Source organism: Rhea pennata, unplaced genomic scaffold (genome assembly GCF_028389875.1).
Source record: "Rhea pennata isolate bPtePen1 unplaced genomic scaffold, bPtePen1.pri scaffold_23_1, whole genome shotgun sequence".
NCBI lineage: Eukaryota > Metazoa > Chordata > Aves > Rheiformes > Rheidae > Rhea > Rhea pennata.
This window is the reverse complement of record NW_026907675.1, coordinates 3,017,499-3,024,597: the sequence shown is the minus strand read 5'-3', so window position 1 is coordinate 3,024,597 and position 7,099 is coordinate 3,017,499.

Below are 7,099 nucleotides of genomic sequence, written 5' to 3'. Positions count from 1 at the left end.
TGGAAAGGCACATCTCGGACACTATTTAAGAAGGGTGCAGTCTCCCTCCTGCAAGACCTGCCCCAGCACTCTGCAGAGACTAGGAAGAGCAGGAAGATTGACTGTAGGGAGGCTCGCAAGCTTTAGCAGCTGCAGAGTGGGGAGGTGCCCTTACAAACTTCTGAATGCAGGCCCTGAGGCATTGCACTGCCTCGTAGGCTCTGCACCAGAGCCCAGAGAGCAGCACTGCAGTATGAGGGATGTCCTGAGAAGCCTTGAATCCTCAAATGCCGGAGATCCAGGGTGCCAGAGCTGTACAGATCGTGGGAGAGCAAGGGTGCCAGTGTGGATCCAGGGTGCCTGGGCTGCACAGATCCCTGGAGGAGCCAGGGGGCTGGTGTGGGGAAGGGCAGGGGGCTGAGGAGCGTACCCAGGGGAGAAGCAGAGCCCCAAAGTGACACTGAAAAGCCCAAGGACCATCTGAAGCCCAGAGTTGAGACCTGGCTTTTCTCAGGCTCACACAGAAGGAAAGGTGGACTAAGTTCATGGGAAATGGGAAAACTTCCTCCAATTGGCTACGTGGCCTGACCAATGGCTTTGGAGTCTGGCAGGGACGAGGGTCCTGGGTAGAGCTCTCTGGATGATGTGTTTGCTCTTTTCTGGCGTATCATCTCTATCTTAAGCACCACAGAGCGAGAAACCTTGCTGAAGGCTTCTCAAATCAAAGAGCCTGCTTTGGTGCCTAAAGGAGGAAGGTTACGTCCTGTCCCTTATTCTCCTATACCCTACTTCAAATAAAAGCGAGATCCACAGCAGCCACCAGTTTTGAGGCTCATCTAAGCATCTCAGCCTGTGGCCACCCTTTGTGCTTTTTCATCCCACTGGACTTTGGTCCTGCAAAAATGCCAAACCCCAATCCAACCCCCAAACCGCAGATTCCTGCACAGAATCCTGTTGCCTAGTGCAGCAGCCAGGGAGTGCAGGAGCACAGCAGTGACCTCTCCAGGTCCCCACTTCAGATGTTTCCCTGACTTTGACACCACCTCGAGACATTCTTGAAGGAATTTATCAGAAAGTTTGGGAAAATACCTGGGGGAAGGGGGATGCCTGCTTTCCAGGAAGGGAGAAGAAATCTCTCTGCTCTCTCCCTGGTGGTGCCATCTCCATGGCACTGACCTGCTGTGCCCCCAGATGACACAAGCTGAGGTCACAGCGGGATGTGCTGCATCACAGGGAGGTCTCCATGGTGTCCTGGGTGAGGGCCCTCACTTCGCTCTGAGACGTAGGTGCTGCTGGGCACTGCTCACGCCCTCCCTGCCGCTGCCCTTGTTGTGGCTCCATTGCAAGACTGGAGACAGGAGTTAATGGGGGCTGTGCTGGGATCCGTCGCTGACATGCAGAGGAACAGGAGCATGATGAAAAGGAGTGTTGGGTGAAGGGAAGAACATCCCTCCTCCTGGGCTGCAGAGGTGAGCCGAGGGCAAAGAGGGGAGATGGAGGACTGCTGGATGGACACCATCAGCCGAGACCACAGTTCCTTGTTCCCAAGGCTCCTGCAGCTCTCCACTGAGGGTAAGGGCTTTGGGTACTTCTTCCCGAGATGTTGCACAAAGATTGGTAACTGCAAAAACTGCTGTGAATCCAGGGCTGTGGGGGTGGCTGGACAGGACTGGGGGCTGCTACAAGAGTCATCTCTGAGGGTCCCATCTGTCTTAGTGGACAGCCAGGACTCCTGGGTCATGGGGCAGGAGATGCACTGAGCCTCAAGGCTTCTGTGGGGCCAGCTCCATTGCGTTTTGGGGTCTGTGTGGGGCATGGGAATCCATGGCAGGTTTCCCTGGGATCGTGTCCCCCTTTGCGATCTGGCTCTGGGAAGAATTGGGGTCCTGCATCCCAGAGGCTTGGGCAACCTGCTGCTCTCATGGGGCTCTCAAGAACCTGCTGAAATGTCCATGTACAAGAAGGAAACCACCTTGTAATGACCCCAGGTCCTCTGCCTGTTTGAGAGGACCTCTGTTCCTTTCATGCTTGGTACAAGTTGGTACAGCATGTTTTGGGCTCAGAGAAGCCATCTCGAGATGGTCATAGCCTGTGTCCTTGCGCAGATTGGACTCAAAACATCTGCATGCAAAAGAAAGCCTATTTGGGAGAGCACCTTGGAAACAGGTGGAAGCACGGTCCCCACTGCCAAGTCCTGACTGACCCAAGGATTTTTCTCTGAGCTATGGGGTGCAGTGCTGCAGTAAGCCCAAAAGAGCCATCTCCCCCAGTCCCTTCACGACCCCACACCTCCACTCCCTGGCACCAGCTGGCTCAGAGCTGGTCCCCCCCCTCACTGCCCTGTGCCCCCATGGGGCTCCTCAGCCTTCTGGAGCGACCCCTCGGGGCACAGTCCAGCCCCACACAGAGCAGCCCCTGCTGTGCCGTGGCCCAGCCCTGCCAGGTGCAGCTCTCTCAGCCTCTACCTGTATGCCCCATGCTCCAGGCCTTGACTGTCTTGGTGTCCCTGTGCTGGACTCCCTACTGTGTGTTTGTGCCTTTGCAGAACTGGAGTGTCCAGAGGAGACCCGATATACAGACATGGTCTCACCTGTGCCAAAAAGAGGAGTAGAAGCTCTCAGTGGCCCCACAGGCTGTGCTCTCACAAATACAGCTCAGCGTAGAGGGGAGACATTTGCCGCCGACTGTTGCAACTGTGGAAGGCCAGCAGAGCTGACAGTAACACTCTGATTTTCTCTTTCTTTCTAGGTTACTGCAGTCCCATATGTTGCTGGTGTAGTCCTAGAACTGCTGAGGATGGAGGCAGGATGCCAGGGTGTGTGCCTGTACCTGCCAACATCTTTGCCACCATTGTGATCTGTCTGAGAAAGCAGCTGCAAGAGGTGAGGTGCTGAATGAGGTGAGGCTGCGAGTGGATGTGAAGGCTTCTGTAAGTGCGCCTGGCTTCCATGGGTGACTTGGGGTGTAGGTTCACGTCCGCTGTGCTGCAACTTCTGCATCGCACAAATGCTGTTAGTGCCAGCTTGCTCTGCAAATGCTACTGTGTTCCCCCCTTTTCCAAGAAGGCTGTGGTGCCACATATTTGTCTGAGTGTCCCAAAGCCACTGTAGCTTGAAATTGAGGATGTCTCACAGTTGTTGGGTTCCTGTCTCTGTGAGGGGTGAAGATGTGCCCAGGGTCAGGTTGTGAATGCAGCTGTGGAGCTCAGAGAGCTGCTGCAAAGCCCGTGCAGCCAGACAGGTGGCATTTCAGCAGACCGCCAGGCTGGGGCTGTCTCCTTGCTTGGGCCTCATTTCAAAGCCTCTGCACACTTTTTCCCTTCACAGGGCAGCCTGTGCAAGGGGCATGGAGTGCAGGGCTGGAGAGAGGAACCTTGGTGGTGCTGCCCGGCTCTCAGCTGCCAGGCAGGCTCCAAAGCTGAAAGCAGAGGCTTGGAGGCAAGGCCATGGGGATGGGTGTGCCCATGGGGACTGCCAAGGCGTTGTGCTGGGGGTGCCCCCAGCGATCCCCGGGGCTTGGTGACGGCTGTTGCCACGGTGAGTAGCAGGGCTTGGTGATGGTGGTGGCATGGTGCCTCCAAGGCGCTGGTGATGGGGCTGTCTCCATGGGGACTGTGTCCCTGCTGGAGCAGAGCCCCTGGGGTCCTCCCACTGAGGAGAGCCGCTCCCTGAGGAGGCAGCAGCTGCCCTTGGGGCCAGAGCAGCAGGACCCTGGCAGAGGATCCTGCAGAGGGACGAGGAGCGGCAGCAAACGTCTGCTGCCAGGCTGCACACGCACTACCAGGCATGCCGGAGCGCAGGGGTGAGGTGAGCTATGGGGCTGGAGGCAGAGGCAGGCAGCAGGCATGGGAGCTGCCCAGAGAGCAGGCAGCTGGTTTGGCAAAGGAGCTGGGGTGAAAGAGGCAGGCAGGAGCTGCTGCGGCCAGGGGGGAATTTCTTCCTGGCCCTGGGGATTTTCCCTGGGACAAAGCACAGCAACCTGCATGCTCCAAGGCCCCCACAGAGCCCGTGAGCTCTGTGCTGAGGGGCAGAGAGCAGCTCTGGGCCCAGCTCAGCCAGGCCGCGTGCAGCCAGAGCTTCCCTTGCCCACGGCCCTCAGGTTTCCTGCTCTTCACCAGCCACTTGGACCAAGTCAACCGCCTCCACCCTGTGAGTCCTTCTGCCCACAGGTGGCCAGCAGCAGCTGCACGCAGCAGTGCAGCACAGCCGGAGCCCAGCTTGCTCCCACCAAAGGCACAGGCTGCCTCGGCTGCCCAACGCACAGGGCTCACAGGCTTCTGCACGTGTCCTCGCAAAGGTGCAGAGATGACCATGATGGTGGTTTTGTAAGCCTCTGCCTGACTCCCCGGAGCTGCCGAGGAGCAGGTGGGAAGTGCTGGCAAGGAGCAGGAGGTCTCTGCCTGCTGGCAGGCTGACTGCATGCTCTGCCTGGCAGCCTGCAAGGACATGCCTGCGGGTTCCCTAGGCAGCTGCCATTTCCCGTCTCTTGCCCCACACTGACAAAGCCTCTGCCCAGCCAGCCTGGCTAACACAAGAAGCCTATCACCCGCAAGACCTCTGCCTTGCTCTCTCCTGCTCCTGCCAGGGCTCAGCTCCAGCCGAGGCTGCCTCCTGCAAGGCTTGGCCCTCTCCCAAGTGCTTCTTACAGCCAGGTGGCCCTGGCATCATGCACAACAAGAGGCACCAAATTCCACAAGCCTTCAGAATTGTTTAGCTTTGTAGGTCATTTCCACTTGGCAGATTTTGGAAGGACATGACTTCTTTGGGGTGTCTGACATGGCATTTTCATACACCACCTGCTTTGCCATCCCACTGCTGTTTGTGCTGGCATCTCGTTATTAATTTTATTTCCCTCACATACACACCCCACTTAGTCTTTCTCAATCTTAGCATGCTGCTGGAGCAAAGGAAAGGAACTGGGGTGTGTGGGGGGGGTAGGCGGGGAATACAGAGGGTGTTGAAAAAGTGCAGAAAGCAGGTGTGTAAAAGTAGGGGACTCTGCCGAAAGAGTGAGATTTTTCTGAAGTCTTGCTATGGGCAAAAGCAGGAAATGAAGAGAAAAGAAACTTCTGTCTTCCATAGCAGCTCTATGGAAAGAAGTGAGGACAGGATGCAATGGGTCCACATTGGGGCCCCTCGCCAGCAGGCAGTGGGGCAGGGGCTCATTGTAAAGGAGTTTTGGGTGCAAAACCAGGAAGAGCATCCCTCCTCCTCAGCTACAGAGGTGAGCCAAGGACAAGCAGCAAGTGAGAGGGAAGACTGCTGCACCAATACCATCAGCCCAGGCAACAGTTGCTTGTTCCCAACGCTCCTGCAGCTCCCTGGGGGCCTTCTGGGGCTCCTGTTTGAGGAGGCACACAGAAACCCTTAACTGAAAAACTTGCTGTGGATCCTGAGCAAAATCCTGCCTGAGAAGCTTGTGTGGCTCGGGAGACCATGTGGCATCCAGGACTCCTGAATCCGGGGGCTGGGGCTGCCCTGATGCCCAAGGCCCCTCTGGAGACAAAGGAATTTATCAGAAATGTTTGGGAAATAACTGGGGGAAGGGAGGGGATGGCTTTCCAGGACATGAGAGGAAATCTCTCTGCTCCCTGGCTGGGCCATCTCCATGGCAATGGCATAGTGAGCCCCCACATGACACGAGCTGAGGTCACAGCAGGATGTGCTGCATCACAGGGAGGTCTCCATGGTGCCGTGGGTGGGGGCCCTCACTGCCCTGCGAGGCCCAGGCACTGCTGGGCACTGCTCACCCAGTCCCCACCACTGTCCTTCATACTGGCTCCGTGGCAATGACAGGGGACAGGAGGCAACGGGGCTGCACTAGGAGCCCTTGTCGACATGCAGAGGAGCAGCAGCATGTTGGAAAGTATTGGGTAATGAGATGGGAAGAGCGTCCCTTGTCCTGGGCTTGAGAGGTGAGCTGAGGGCAAGGGACAAGCGAGATGGAGGACTGCTGCAGGGACACCATCAGCCAGGAATGCACTTGCATGTTTCCAGTGGTTCTGTAGCTCTCCAGTGAGGATTGACTCCGTTTGTATCCTTTTATGATTCTAACTTGGCAGAGCAGATTTGGGGCTCTGAGATTTCATCCTGAGATGGCCGCAGCCTCTGTCCTCCTGCAAAACGTCTCCAGCCTCTGCACCCAAGACAGCCTGTTTGTGCAAGCATTGTGTGAACAGGTAGAGGTACCACTATGACCCTGTAAGACCTGGCTATCCCAAGGATTTTCTCTGGGGGGTGCACTGCTGGGGTGAGCCCAACATGACCAACTCCCCCAGCCTCCTCCTGACCACACAACTCCACTCCCTGGCACCAACAGGCCCAGAGCTGGTCTCCCCCTCACTGCCCTGTGCCCCCATGGGGCTCCTCAGCCTTCTGGAGCGACCCCTCGGGGCACAGCCCAGCTCCACACAGAGCAGCCCCTGCTTGGCTGTGGCCCAGCCCTGCTAGGTGCAGCGGGAGGGCTGCCAAGCCCTAGGGCTACCCTTGCGAAGGGACCGGGGCAGAAGGGCCGAGAGGACACTGCCCTGCACTGGCGGCAGCAGCACCTCACCCACAGGCTCCGGCGCTCCGGCCATTCCCAGGGCCCCAGTGCCGGCACCAGGGCTGGCACCAGCACAGGCCCCAGGGCTGCCCTCCAAGCCCAGCAGGGCCCCCAGGGCACAGGGCAGCGAGGAGCCCCGCAGGCACCATGCAGCAGAGCGGCTGGGCCCGGCGCCCCGCACTGCCCGGGCACCCGGCGCTGGGCTGCCCCCAGGCCCCGCCGCGCCCTGCGCTGCCTCCCACAAGATGGCGCCATCCCGTGGGACCTGGGGGCAGAGCTGGCTGCCAGGGCAGGAGGGCGCAGCGTTGCCATGGCATCGCCTGAGTGCGGCCCTCCTATTGGCTGTCCTGAGGAGGAGGGCGGGGATGGATTGGAATGACGGCTGTGTCAGCCAATCGGAGTCCAGAGTGGGAAAAGGCCAAGAGAAGAGAGAGGTGCGAGAAGGGAGGGAGCGAAGCAGGCGAGAAGGGAGCGGGAGTGAGAGCGGGTGCGAGTGGGGCTGGTGGGGGCTGCGGGTGCGTTCAAATGCCGGCGGGTGCCCTCTCGCTGCAGCAGGGGCAGCGGTGCTGGCGAGGGG